The 14,871-nt window shown below is 48.6% G+C and overlaps 1 protein-coding gene across 6 annotated transcripts in view; it reads left to right on the top strand.

Annotated features, from left to right (window-relative positions):
• Window positions 1–14,871, top strand: part of MBP (myelin basic protein) — a 155,431-nt gene that overhangs the window by 28,809 nt on the left and 111,751 nt on the right. The gene's annotated exons all lie outside the window — the stretch shown is intronic.

The following is a 14,871-nucleotide window of genomic DNA, read 5'->3' as shown; positions in this document are numbered from 1 at the left end:
ACAGGAGCTGATCCTACAAACGCGCATGTCGTTTTCTTATTAAACACAAATCCCTTGTTGTGTCAGAGGCTGCGGGTTTGGGCTCTTGCTGCCATACTCTTCTCTGACAGCTGGGTGGAAGCCTGGCCCTTGTTACTACGATTAATTATTATTAATTTATTCAGGAAGATTGCATGGCAATAGGTAGGTCCTGACCTTGCAAAGAAATAAAGGAATGAAGGAAGGGAAGGAGTTAGGAAGAAGAAAGAAAGGAAAAAAGAGGAGAAAGAGAAAGAGGGAAACGAGGAGGAGAGGAAGACGAAGCAGCCCTTCCTCTTGGTCCACGTTCTGTGATTGGTCCTTGGAGTATCAAGAGGCTCTCAGAGAGGAAAGAGATTGTAAATTCCTTTGCTCTCATGCAAAAATACTTTTGAATTTTTTTAACATTTTTATTTTTTCGATAAAGGTATTTCCAAACTGCATTCTCTCTAATTAGCTACTGGCTTGAAAGAGCATGCCAATTCACACCAATTCATGAACGGTGAAACACATCAGATTTTCTTTTAGCTCAAAAACCTAATTCCATCTACTAAGGTCCCACTCCTTCCTTCTCAGCCCCATGGAGTTTGCCTCTGACTTTTCACTCTGGTCTGGTTCTGGAAGAACTCACACTGAATCCCAGAGGTCTGGAGAAAGGACGGGAAGTACTTGAGCTGTTTCCCTGGACCTCTCGTAAATCGATACTCTCCTTTCTCCTGCGTGTGGCTACTTGGTTCCTCACCAGTTGTCCTTGCTTTGGGGTCATGCTCTGGCCTGAATGTGTGTTGGAATCTCCCAGAGACTTTTCAGACCTGCCAGGGTCTCTGCTCTCCTCAGATCCCAGTGCAGCCGTGGGCATTTTTCAAAGCTCTCCAGGCTCTAGAGCCAAGGTTCCAGGTTCCTCCTGCTCCCATGTGTCTTGTACTTTGGCTGCCAGGATTTTCCTCTATTGATTGCATATTCACCCTCCTGCCTCTCGAACTTCCAGGAAGCCCTTAGCACAGACTAAAGTCCAAGGTCCTCAGCCTCTGGCTCCGGCCCTTCTTCAATCTGCCTGTCACTGGCCTTTCCAGTGGCGGCTCCTCGACAGCCCTTTCCTCACCCTTATCAGGGAACATTTGGAAAATACAGTTAAACAAACAGAAAACTGCAAATTAAATATCATTGGAATCCTTCTGGCTAGTAAGAATTCATCTTCTTTGTATTTCTAGTGCAGCATTCGGCCATTGTCCGCCTTATTTGAAGGCATCAGCTTCCTCTGTCCGATTTGGATTCTCTACATTGCCTTTGGGTCTCCTGTAGTGCCCTGAATCAGAGTTCTGGTCCCTTTTCCCACTGAGACGCTCAGGACAGATGATCCAATGATGTTGACAAGGACCACAAATGCCCAGGGGTCCAAGCTGTCTGTCTCTCGGCCTACCCCTGTCTCTGCACTGGAGAATCATTTCAGATTGTGAGGAATAAGCCTGCCAGTGTGCACAGAACTGTGGACCCACCCTAATTTGGGGCGGCCCTTGCTCTTGGTCCACACTGTGTGGTTGGTCCTAGAAGTATCAGCAGGTTCTCGGAGAGGGAAGAGATTATAAAATTCCTTTGCTCTGATGCAAAAATACTTTTGATTTTTCAACATTTTTTATTTTTTAAACATATATATTTTCCCTCAAGGGAAATTATTCCATTTCATTGGTACTTTAATTCCAACATAAAATTATGTGTGCTCCAACTTGAGGCAGATGTGGTGCACTAGAATGTTCAGCTGCTGAAGATGGGCTAGGGTTAGGGTCAGGGGAATCCCCGACTTACACCCGGAATGCTTTAGAAATGTCCGCGGAATTGAACGGAATTGAATTTCAGTCTCCAGACCTCTTCACTGTGGTCTGTAGTGCATTTTTATTTAATAGTAATAATAAACTTGGAAGAAATGGGGCCTTTTCTGATGTGTACTTTAACTCAATTTCCGTGTCAGCCACATGAGTAATTTTCCATGATTTGCTTCCAAATCATCCATGGAAGGTGAATAGGTGACTATATACTGTTCCTGTGTGTATTTTATCTTAATTAAAGTGATAAACAGTATTTAGTTTCTTACCTAAGGATTTAGAAAGACTGACTGTATAAATATGTAAATGGTTCTAGTCAATGTCGAATGGGGGAGTTGACTCATTATGTTAGTCAGCTCGAACTGTATTACTGATAACGTCAGTGTTAGAATTAGCAATAATGACCACAAATGTATTAAGTTACTAATTTGTTAAGAACATGGCTTGGATACAGTATCTGCACCAGGAGGATTAAGTTTCAGCTAAAAGTGAAAGTGGAAAACACAGCTCTGCTCAGAGATCTCTAGGCTGTTAACACGGGTGGTATTTTACGTCTTAGAATAACTGATTTGCAACTGCAGTTTCAAAAAGCCTCTCTGTGGCCTACAGTTTCTTTCCTGTTGTTTGACGCTGTAAAACACCCACATATGTTTTTAATTTGTTTAATGTTATCAGAGTAAGATTGTTGAGCCATAGCAAAGCCCATACTTAGGCTTTTGTTTTCTGAAATCACATGTTTAAAGTTCTGATCATTTAAAAACCTCAAAACTTGGAAATTTTAAAACTATGGTTCCTGTAGGTGGTTTTAAGAAGAGCTTTTTTTTTTCTTTAAACTTGATGGGAAGTATTTCGTGCCCTCCCAAGAACATGCCCTGTGATGCTGCATAGCTTAGTAGAGCGTTTAAACTTGAACCACAAAAGAAAACGTGATGTGAGCTCCAGCCATGTCGCCTACCACTCTGTGGATTTCTGTCTGTGATTCTGGGAGTCATTTTTCTCCTTTAGGAGAGAGTCAAGGAAAGCTTCTGTCAGTTTCAGGTGCTGGTTACTGATCTGTCAGCAGGGAGGGACAGCTGCAGCGGGGGCTGCCCGGCCATCCCACACACGGCCTGTGCAGAGCTGCCCCACTGCCCAGCCCCAGCTGCTCAGGGCCGCCTCCTCCCCGCCCTGCTGCCACCTTCTCCCCGCCCTGCTGCCACCTTCTCCACCCCTCCCCACCCACACCTGATGCCTCTTTCCTCTGCCCTCACAGAGCCTGCAGCCGAGTGCTCTGATCCAGATGGTAGTGATTTGCTAATCATCCGACTTCTTCCCCTCCGACATCAAGGAGGGAACTTTCCTCTCTCTGATGCCTCCATCTCTAAGCCTGGAGCATCCCCAGTGCATAACTGGCTCACAGATGTTCGAAACAGTAAATGAATCATACCTACTTCCTAACTTCTTTCTCACATAAAAGCTCAGTTTCCTGAGCAGGCTTTGGGTGCCGTTGGCTGCTGGGGAGGCCTCGTCCGTTGCCTGCAGGAGCTTCCAGTCTCCTTTGCAAGTTTTGCCCTCAGTGACTCAGGGCTTTGAAATTTGCTTCTCTCTCATCCCGAGTAAGCCACGGCAGGATGTCAGAGGACGAGAAACTAACTAAAAGGTTAACTGTGGAATTTCTCTGATGGGTGAACAAAAAGACACTTTTCTGGAGTTGCAGTGTTAGTCCAATCTTGTGGGGCACAGGTCCCTGGTAACCAGTGGTTGAGCCGCCTTCCTGGGCCAGTCGAGGGTCAGAACAGCAGACGTCAGATTCAAGGAGAAACACTCCACCCATCAGAGGATTGGGCAGCCTGCCCTCCTGATGTGTGATTCACTCATGTGGATGGAGTGTAACTTCCTCCAGGCAGGCTCAGGTTCAGTGCACAGCTCTGCTTCTCAGAAACGAAGAAACTCCTGTTCTGCCTTTGACTCCCTATGTTTTTTTTAAGTTGCAGGGAAATTTGGTTTCCAAATAGTTCTGCCTCACTAATTTACCAGCTTTTTATCACTCTGCCCATTTTGTATTTGGTTCTCCGTCTTACTACAGAGCTTGGCGGAACCCAAGAAGGAAAGGGTACCAGCTGCCCTGGAGAACCCAGGGACGTGCCTCAATGCCAGGAGGGGAGCAGGGGGCAAGGCTCACCCACAGAGGGACACCCTGTCTCGGGTGGTCTTTGCCTGCCTGGCAGTCCTTGGGCCTTAGGACATAGACACTTGGCTTCACTGGCTGCTGGAGGAATTCACTCCTTTTTGAGGAATTCACTCGTTTTTGGCATTGTGACTCAAAGGGGCTGGGCAGTTACCTTTGGGAGGGTCAGAAGTGTTCAGAACAGTGCCCTGTGCCTAGCCAGGCTGCTCGTGGCTTTTCTCCCTGGGCTTTCTCTGAATGCTGTGGACCTGTTGACCTCTGGGCTTTTGCTCTCTGGGTTTTCTGGTGATCACTGAGCCTCCTGCGGATGATTCACCTTGTGTTCAAAATACCAAACGAGGCCAGGTGCGGTGGCCCATGCCTGGAATCCCAGCAGTGTGGGAGGCTGAAGCAGGCAGATTGCTTGAGCCCAGGAGTTTGAGACCAGCCTGGGCAACAAAGTGAGACCCTCCCCTCTACAAAAAAATCTAAAAATTAGTCAGGTGTGGTGGTGTGCACCTACAGTCCCAGCTACTCAGCAGGCTGAGGTGGGAGGATCACCTGAATCTGGAGAGGTCGAGGCTACAGTGAGCCATGATCACACCACTGCACTCCAGCCTGGGCAACCAAATGAGACCCTGTCTCAAAAAAAAAAAAAAAAATGCACACACACACACACACACACACACATCACATTCTATCTAGACCAGTGCTAACACTGTATACTGCCTCCTGTGAGCCAGGGACTTTGCAGACATTGTCTACATTGTATGTTGTACAAGTTCTTGGGGCTGCCATAACAAAATGGCACAGACTGAATGGCTTAAATGACCGACATTTCTTCCGTCACAGTCCAGAAGACTGGAAATCCGACAGCAAGCTGCCAAGGGTTGGTTTCCTTTGCAGCCTCTCCTTGCTTGTAGACAGCATCTTCTGTCTGCATCCTCCAGTGGCCGTCCCTCTGTGTGTGTCTGTGTCCTATTCTCTACTTAGAAGGATACCATCATGTTGGATCAGGGCCACCGTACTACAGTGGGACCTCATCTTAATATCATGGCCTCTTTAAAGGCACCATCTCCACACGCAGTCACATTGTGAGGCAGTGAGGGTTAGGACATCCACGTGGAGATTCGGGAGGAGCACAGTTAAGCGCATCACATGTGTTACTTGATAAACCCCAGCAGAGGCTGCACAATTAGAGACAGTAGAGAAGGAAAGCCCCGGGACTGGCATTTGCCGCCACGTCTGACACCTCCCGGGGAAGGGACTCCACGCCAGCAGCCACCTGCAGTCTCTGCCCTGTCCTCAGGAGACAGCAGACCTGGTTTCTCTTCTGCAGACTCGGGTTGGACGCTTCCTGTGCAAAGTTCCTTCTTCCTGCCTCCTGCCACAGGCCCCAGCTGGCGGCTTCTCCCAGGGCAGGCGGGCATCTGCAGAGCGTTCATCTCCCACCTGCTGACTCGTGGCTTTGCGCAGCCCTCCCCATGCTTAGGACCCTCAAAGGGTCATCTTCATTCTCACAGGGACTAAGTCTCAGAGCTGGGCCAGGCCTGCCTAAGGCCAGGTAGCAAATGGTGGGGAAGCCAGAGAGCAAAGCCAGGCTGGGAGCCCCAGGTGGCACAGCTGGGCAGACCAGGCCTGCAGCCCCAGGTGGCACAGCCGGGCAGACCAGGCCTGGAACACCAGGTGGCACAGCCGGGCAGACCAGGCCTGGAGCCCCAGGTGGCACAGCCGGGCAGACCAGGCCTGGAGCCCCAGGTGGCACAGCCGGGCAGACCAGGCCTGCAGCCCCAGGTGGCACAGCCGGGCAGACCAGGCCTGCAGCCCCAGGTGGCACAGCCGGGCAGACCAGGCCTGAAGCGCTAGGTGGCACAGCCGGGCAGACCAGGCCTGCAGCCCCAGGTGGCACAGCCGGGCAGACCAGGCCTGGAGCACCAGGTGGCACAGCCGGGCAGACCAGGCCTGCAGCCCCAGGTGGCACAGCCGGGCAGACACAATCCCTACATGGGAGTGTCAGTCTTCTAGTGGCCACGGGAAATGAGGAAAGAGACAGGTGAAATCATTTTAATGTCTTGTCTTTTCTTTAACCTATAGAATCCATATAAAAATTGTTCATGAAATGGTTTACAATTCTTCTCCCATGAAGTCCTCACACTCAGGGATATATTTTAACTCATGGTGCAGTGTGGCCTGCCTACGTCTCAGGTGCTGGGTGGCCACACATGGCTGGGACCATAGGTCTGGGCAGCACAGCTCCAACCCTGGCCATGCCCACACACCCTGCCGTCTATAGCCAGGCAGAACATGCTGAGACAGCCTGTATAGTGTATGTCATGCAGTTCACCATCCCCTTTGTGCATGGTACTCATTGCTTGATAAATCAGTACTTTCTAAAGGAGTCAGAAAAAATTGAAAATTACCAATATTTTTTCCTGAGAGATGCTTACAGGTTCAGTTTTTCACACACTCCCCCTCCCCTTGTATGAAGTGAGTTAGGATTGATAAAGATGAGGAGGAGGAGAGAAGGATGCAGGGGAAGATGGAAAGGATGGGAAAGAAGAGGAGAAGAGGGAGGGGGAAGGAGGAGGAGAGAAGGAGAAGGAAGAGGGGGAGGAGGAAGAGAAGCGGGGCGGGAGGGAGGAAGAGGGGGAGGAGGAAGAGAAGCGGGGGGAGGGGGGAGGAAAAGGGGGAGGGGGTAGTGGGCCAGGCTAATAAACACAGTTGTAAGGGCTGCCATGGATAAAAATGCAGTGCAGAGGAGGAACCAGGAACGGCCCGTTTAAATCTGCCCAGACTCAGAGGCCGTTTAGGGCCAATGAGAGTGATGTTTCCCGAGGTGCATCCACACTGCCGTCCAACTCTACCCTGCCTTGGAGGTGCCTCAAAGCCCTCCTAAGCCCTTACAGCAACGTAAAGGCTCAGACTTGGGACCTCAGCACCTTAGCACATGTTCTGAGCCAAGAGCTGTGGCTGAGTCCTGCAGGTGTCATGGCATTTATCAAGTTGTCTTGCCACGAATTTTCTCTGACAACAGACAGCCTGTTTTTAATTCATGAGTGGATCGATCGTGCTCTTTCCAAGTGCAAGTGAAAATTAGTTGTTTAGGAATGTTTGTTTGTTCATTCCTGCATTCATCCATTGCCACACACACATATTAAAAATACTTTTTATTGAATGCCTATTCTGCATAGGACACTGCAATAAACTTTGTGATTGAAAATTCCGGCTTCACCACCAGCTAGTTAGGTGATCTTGGGCAAGTAGTTTCTCTCTGTGTGCTTACTTAAGATAACATGAAACGATGATAACATTATATAAAGTGAGTCCACATGTGTTGTGCACTTAGAACACCCCCTTGTACATAGTAAGTGGTATGTGTTGTTTGGTGTTACTAATTTTCTTCTCATTGCTATTATTTAAAAAAAAAAAAAAGTGTAAGTCCCTGTATCTGTCCTCAGAATAGCTCACAGTCTAGTCAGGAGACCAACAAAATTACGAAACCACATTCAGAGCAATGATGAGCATGAAGAGCTCCGGACAGAAGCAGGGCTCCCTGGGGCTGTGGAGCCCACAGGCCGGCAAGAGGAGCTACAGGGAGGGCTTGTATCAGAGGGAGAGACAGCGGTGTCCTTCCCCATCTCCCAGGGTTGAGACAAGCATAAGCAAATATTTAAATACTGTATTTTTTTTAAAAAAAGACTTGATTTGGGGCACCTGCTGCAAACCTCTCCCACTCGGTATCGCCAAGGCTGTAGGGTCTGGTTGTCCCCCGACACCGGATCCACCCAGTCCAGCTTCGCCCCAAGAAGAGCTCTGCCTTCCAGAACACCTGGCTCTGCATACCCACCCAAATGTAACTCACAGGGCGATGGCTGGGAGACAGCCACCCTCTGTGATGAATCTGCATCACTGTGTGAGTGGCTGGCAGCTCCTTACACATCCCATTGAGATCTCCGTCTCTGAGACGATGCCCGCTGGGTGAGGCTGCAATTTATTAACACAGGTTGGAATCGTCTCAGGCTGTGTAGAAGACGTCTGGCTCTGCAGATGGCCCTGGCTGAGACTCTGGCTCCCGAGGGTAGCTGCTTTCCTCTTGAATCCTGGAAGCTCTAAGCTCCCTTCTCCCCTAGGACATCACCCAGAGCAGCAACGTCCTGCGGAAAAGAGTGTCAGTGGCATCTTTTGTTACACAGAGGAGATGGGATCCTTTCGGGTGACTCATAGCTGAGAGGGAGGGAGGCAATCAGGAGAGCCAAGAAGAGAGATGGGTCCCAGAGGGGAAAGTTGTCCACAACAGGAAGAGCTGCCACAGGGCTCCCCTCTGCTCGGCCCCTGCAGACCCCGTCTTCACAGGGTGGAGAGCTGGGGTCCCAGCATCTGTGAGCCGTGACCTTTGGGAATTCACCTGAATGATTATCCAAAGGATCAGGGTGGGGGAGCCCCTGCCCCGAGTTGGCCCGCAGTGGGGCTCACTCATGTTGCCCAGTTGGGGGAGTGTCTGTGGAAGGCTCCAGAACAGGCCTGGTCTCTGGGGACCCTGTACCCTTCCCAGGTGCTCCCTGCTCCTCCACTTCCCACCAGCCCAAAGGAGTGGGGTTTGTAGTGGCCTTGAGTTACTTGTCAGTATTTGAGTTCTTTCACTTGGTTTTTTGAACACTGTCTCAGTTCCCAGGGGAATGAACTTGAAGCAGAGAGGGCTAAAGACCTTATTATTTCTTTTTCTCACATGAAACTCACAAGGCTTGCTAATTAGAAACAGTAAACCAGGAACCTTGAAAAATAAAAACACAACCTGTAGTTTATCTTCACACACGCTTACATTTGTCCAAAGTGAGTGAAATCAAGTGGGGAGCTCCTACAACCTTCCAAAACCTAACAAGCGGTAATAACTCTGAAAACCTGCTTTTCGTCTGTGGGTGGGCTGAGAAAAGCTGGCCTCTGGGCTTTCCCTGGTCGTCATATCTGGCTCAAAAAGGTTCTACAAAGATGCCTAGCAATATTTCTGGATTTTTCTATTTAATCAGCTTGAGAAAAAAGATACCACACTTAAAAACAAGATCTGAGGGCCTGCAAAATCGTATCTGAATTTTCAGTGGAGAGTAACTTATTGGTCTGTTTGGTGTTCCAAATTAAACAGATTTTTTTTTTTTTTAATTTAAGCTGCACATCAAATCTAAGTGCAGACAGGAGGAATGAGGCGCACGCTCTGTACCTCTCCAGGGGTAATCACACCCCCTGCAGAATCTGCTCCATATTTAATTATCATTAAAACCCAACTCTTTCTTAATGACACTCTCCAGATACTATTAAAATGACATTCTGAGAAATGAGACATTTAGTTTGCAAATACACACAAAGGCATTGAAGCAATTCAGCTCTTTCCATCAACATGTAAACAGAATCTTTCACTTTGACGGGAAAAATGCTTTTCCTTTAAAACTACTGACAAACCAGCTGTGAAATGTCACTGACTTCTTCCAACTAGGAGTTATTTTCTCACGGCCATTCCTTTATGGAATTATAAATCCTGCAACATTTTCTCCTGCAAGAGCTTGTCAGGGTATTTAACATCTTCCGTGAGTTCTGTTCTTGTCATACCATCCGCAGAAATGAAAAATAATTATATTTTACGCCATCACTAGCTCACAGCTGCTTTATGCAATCATCTCTCTCCACAGTGAAATTAAGTCCAGGGAGCGTAAACTTTGTTTTTGCTGATGGAGGTGTCCTCAGGCCCAAGTGGTCCATGCACACAGCGGGTGCTGATGTTGAGGGACTGTTTGTTAAAGGAATGAACCCTGACTGCCCAGGGTGTCTACGGAACATCTCCAGACATGCTCCTGCCCGGAGGCAGGTCCAGACGCCACAAGACTGGGTGACATCTGAGGACATCAATGTGAAGAGGGCAGGAAAAGCCATCCATCCTCCCTGGAGAACAGAGGTGGGACTGAAGCCCAGACACGTCAAGCCTCCAAGACAAACCTCCAAATCCAACATGCTGTCTGTCCCTCTCTTACACTTCCTCTTGCAATTATGTGTTGAAACCGACCCCTGTCACCATACCTGTTTCACAGAAAGGAAAGCCTGATCACTGAGAAAGTCACTTCCTTCCGGTCATCCAAACCCACGCCTGGATTGCTGTGACATGGCTGTCATGCCATTGAGCGCTCAATTCCCCGGGAAGTGTTTCCTTTCTGATCTGACTCCAGTGTGCTGGCAATTGACAGACCTATTCGTGTAAAATTTCTGTTTTATAGGTAAGTCACATAAGCAGATTTTTTGAGAACTCATGTAATTCTTAAATTAGTCATTTAATATATGTTTAAAAGCTTAGGGAACTGAAAAGTAGGGGCTATAGACACTCACCGATCTCGCCTGACGCTTGGACACATGCAGGCACTGAGCAATGCCTGGAAAATCCTTAGATTGTGTGGGTGCCGACAGGCTTTTTATTGGACCTTATCTTCAGCAGAGTTTAGAACTCTTTCACACACACCTCACACACGACAAACCTCTAGAAAACTCTTGAACTCAATAGCGGAATATGAGATGATCTCTTAGTAGGTAGACAGGGCATTAAAATGGCCACACGACCTGGTAACAGCTCGCATTTGTTGGTAACTTACTATCCAGACACCCCACTGCGCCACCTTCCAGTGGGATGTTCTGTAATAATGGAGATGTGCTGCCTGGTGACACGTTAGCCTCTAGACACATGTGGCCCACAGCACATGAAACGAGACCCATATAACTGAACAACTGTGTTTTTAATGTCATGTATTTTTAAGCAATTTAGATGCAAATGGCCACAGTTGCGAGCGGCTCCCCCCGGGAAAGCAGAGCTCTCCTGCATGCTGGCTGTGGCGACCCCTTATTCTCCCATTGCCCTACAAGACAGGTATTAGCTCTGTTTATCAATGAGAAAAATTGGGGTGTTTCCCAAAATCATACAAAAGTTAATTTTGAGTTCAGAGGTAAAGTTCTCTGAAAAATACAGTCGCACTTAGGAATGCCCCAAATTGAAAAGGACAGCGCTGGTGTACTGTAAACCACAGCACAAATGTAAAAGTAAGCTCTCCAGTGCTCACCTCAACGTGGGAGAGTCCTACCGTCGTCATTTAACATGGCACCCCCAGTAAAGTGCCCCCGTTAAGGTGTGCCTCCTGCAGAGTCTGGGAATCTGCACTTACGAGCAACAGAACTTTGTGTGGACTGCCTCTGGATGTGACACGCCCCAGAAAGCCGACCCTGCTGACTTGTTTAGTGCTTCTATAAAACTTCAATGAGGTCCTAAAGAGAGGAATAAAATAATACAGAAAAGGCATCCTTTTAAAGAGAACCTTTAGGCTGGGCACAGTGGCTCACGCCTGTAATCCCAGCACTTTGGGAGGCCAAGGCGGGCAGATCACGAGGTCAGGAGTTCAAGACCAGCCTGGCCAACATGGTGAAACCCTGTCTCTCTTAAAAATACAAAATTAGCCGTGTGTGGTGGTGAACACCTGTAATCCCAGCTACTCCGGAGGCTGAGGCAGGAGAATCGCTTGAACCCAGGAGGCGGAGGTCGCGGTGAGCCGAGATCGCACCACTGCGCTCCAGCCTGGGCGACAGAGCGAGACTCCATCTCAAAAAGAAAAACAAAAGAGACCCTTTAAAAACCCGTGAATAGTCAATAACCTGGTTACAGGAAGAAAACGCCAAATGGAGCCATGTCTGACTTGACAATGAGCGTAAGGCATGGTACTGGTGTGGCTTTATGAAACCATGTTTGCATTTGGGAGCCAGCAGCCTCCCCTAAAGCGTAAGCATGCTTGCCAGCTGCTGGGCGGGGTGTCCTGCATGGCCAGTGAAGCAGTTGCAGTGCCCGCCCATGGGAATTTCTTGTGAATGTTGTGTTTGAGATGCAGAATTTCTTAGTGATGTTAGAGAACAATCTTACGAGGTTTACACTTGATAGCAGCCTCTCAAATGTTTTGAGTCAGTAATGTTTTGCTTCTAGAGGCGATTCACAAAGGAAGTCCCTCATCCATGCTTGCTGGAAAGCACACCTGAAGGTCTTTCTGGTTTTGGAGGTATGGAAGTGGGCATTTTGCTTCATCTGATAAACTGGTGACCTTTGTTAAAATACCTTTGTTAACTGCACTTTGTGAACACGCCCGGCCTGTGGCTCTCTCCTCATGCTGGCTTCCCTCTGCTGCAGCTCCCAGACCCAGCTCTGGTCATCCCCCTCGAGGTGGTACCTGGGACCCTAGTATGAGCCTCTCTCCAACCAATTCCCTGATACTCCCGGGGAGCCGGCCCAGCCTCGACCCTGGGTCTGGCTGAGGGTCCGACAGGGCTCCAGGCACATGATCCAGCTTCAGCTCAGATAACCCAGGGCGGGCACTCAGGCAGCGGGGACGTGGGCTCTCTTCTTTTGCCCACAGCACAGGCATTCTCGGTCTGGGAGTTGGCTTACCAGCACCATTTTTGTCTGCAACTATGACCCAGTTTGCAAGCGGCCAACTGTAAACAGTCTCTGGGAACACAGCATTGAACGCTGGTTGCTGCATGTAAGTGATAGAAACATAACAACATTTATTTGTGTGAAGTCAGAAACAGTGGGATATGCACGCGGGGCCGGTGTGTTCCACACTGAGCAGGCCAGCAGCGTGTCTTTCGTCATCGTCACAGACTGTACTGGGGGTCGGGGAACTGCTGAAGGAAACGGCCGATTTCGTGAAATGAGGAGCCTGCTTCTCCCAGGGGTCTGGCTGGTTTGTCCGCTTGTTTTTAGCTGGACTCCGAAAGCGCCCCCTTCCTTCTTTCTTCCTTCACTGATCATGTACCTCAATTGCATCCCTGCGTCTGTGACTCTAAGTGGCTTGGTGAGATCTGGCAGCCGGGAGGCCAGAGAAGGGAGGATCTCAGCCTGTGTCAAAGACGACACAAAACCGGCAGAGCAGGGCTGATTTCATTCAACAGGGTTTTTAAGGTGGAATGGTGTTGGAGTTACGGTGGAATTCTCGAGTTTGGGTCTGGTTTGCGTTTGTCCATTTGAATCTGGAGAGGGCGGCGCTGAGTGCGGCCTGGACGAATTCTGTTCATCAGTTATTGCCCAGGTCCCGGCCTGCGTTGCCATGACGACGCTCCCTCCTGGAAGAGCAGCGAGGCTGGGATCCCGGGGTGGGGAGCGCATTCTGCGCCCTCCTGCGGATGCCCCCACGAGGGATGGAGGGAAGGTGAGTGCAGCCTGACGGGGAGTTGTTTCTAGTCACCCAGCGGCTCAGTGCTGGCCATGGCCCTGGGCATAGGTGAGGCGCCGCGCACTGTGCCAGGTCATTTCAGAAACGTGTAATTGCCGCCGTGTAATTGCAGCTGTGCAGACAGGTTTATTTTAGACTCTGGAAGTGGAAAGCATGTCCTTTCATCTAAAATCTGTGCTTGCTTTCACTATCAGGAAATAACTTTTTTATATTTAATAAAGTGCACTTAAAATGCTTTAAATGAGATGAAACCTGAAAAATCCAGCCTTCAGAATGACGTTCCCTGTCTTCGGCAATCTGGTTTTAAAAGTTTAAATTTGGAAGTGAGACTTTTTATATGATGGAATATGTTTGTGAAAAATTATATCTCTGTGTTTGTAACTGTGCATATGTAGTGTGTAGGTGTGCACGTGTGTACATGTATGTATGGGTGTGCAGGTGTGTGTTATGTATACATATATAGGTGTGTGTGTGGTGTGTATACATATATGAGGGTGTGTGTTGTGTATGTGTGGCATGTATACATGTATGGGATGTATATGTGGCATGTATATGTGTGTATGTGGTGTGTTTTCATGCATGGGGATGTGGGGGCTGTATACATGTGTGTTCATGCATGTGTGCATGTGTGTGGTGTGTATATATGTATAGGGATATGGGGGGTATATCAGTGTGTGTGTGTTTCTCTTGCCCTGCAGACGCCGTGCGTGGCGAATGCCTGTGAACACTGTGCGGTCCCTTCCCGCACTCAGCCCCATCCTGCACCTGGATGGTTCCTGCCTGTCATTCTCTTCACTGCAGTTAGATGCCTGCATTAATCTAATTATCATATTTTAAAATGTAATCCTCATAGAATTATAAATAAAATTCAGTATTACATATCTGCAGCCTTTGATACTTGGAAAACAGAGTCCTTGCTACTAAAGAATTTATTAAATATTAAATTAAATAATTTATTGAATGCATCCTAAATTATGCTTGAGCACAATTCATATATAACCAAATACAAACTCTAAGTGAGGCAATTTGGTAATTATACTAGCTATCCACAGTGATTTAGGATAAGTGCCATGTAGATCATTGTTAGCTGTGTGTGCAGCCTCACTGTATGATCTCATAATTGCATTGAGGCACTTCACAAAATACCAGTGTCTAGAAATGTTCATGTAAAGGGCTAGCTTGCATCTTGTTTTCAAATGCGTGGTAGGAATTCACCTCTTTTAGGAATCAGTTTGAGGAATGTCCTGTGAGCACAGCCCAGGCTCACTCTCCGCCCTCTCACAGCAGACCTGGGCTCCAGCTGCACTGCCACCTCCCCCTGCCACCTCTGTGCCAGCACGGAGGCTCTTCCTCCCTTTTGCCCTGCCCGGTCCTGGTCCTGTGTGAGGCCGCCCCTTCTTTTCTCCTCCCAGGGGAACAAGGGCAGAGTCATTTAAGTTGCAACTCCCCAGTCGTCCTGCACATAGACAGGGGGAGCACAGCAGACACAGTGCTAGAGGGCATGGTTCAGAGAGGAGAGTCCACGCTGAGCCTGGACTTCACCATCCCAGGGTCAGGAAGGTGAGGCTGAGAAGGGGTGCCCGTGAGCCAGGAGGATGGACAAGTGCATCATGTCCAGAGTGAGGTGTTAGGAAACGTCCCACCA

The sequence above is a fragment of the Trachypithecus francoisi genome, unplaced genomic scaffold (genome assembly GCF_009764315.1).
Source record: "Trachypithecus francoisi isolate TF-2019V2 unplaced genomic scaffold, Tfra_2.0 Contig01474, whole genome shotgun sequence".
Lineage (NCBI taxonomy): Eukaryota > Metazoa > Chordata > Mammalia > Primates > Cercopithecidae > Trachypithecus > Trachypithecus francoisi.
This window is presented reverse-complemented; position numbering and strand designations above follow the sequence as displayed.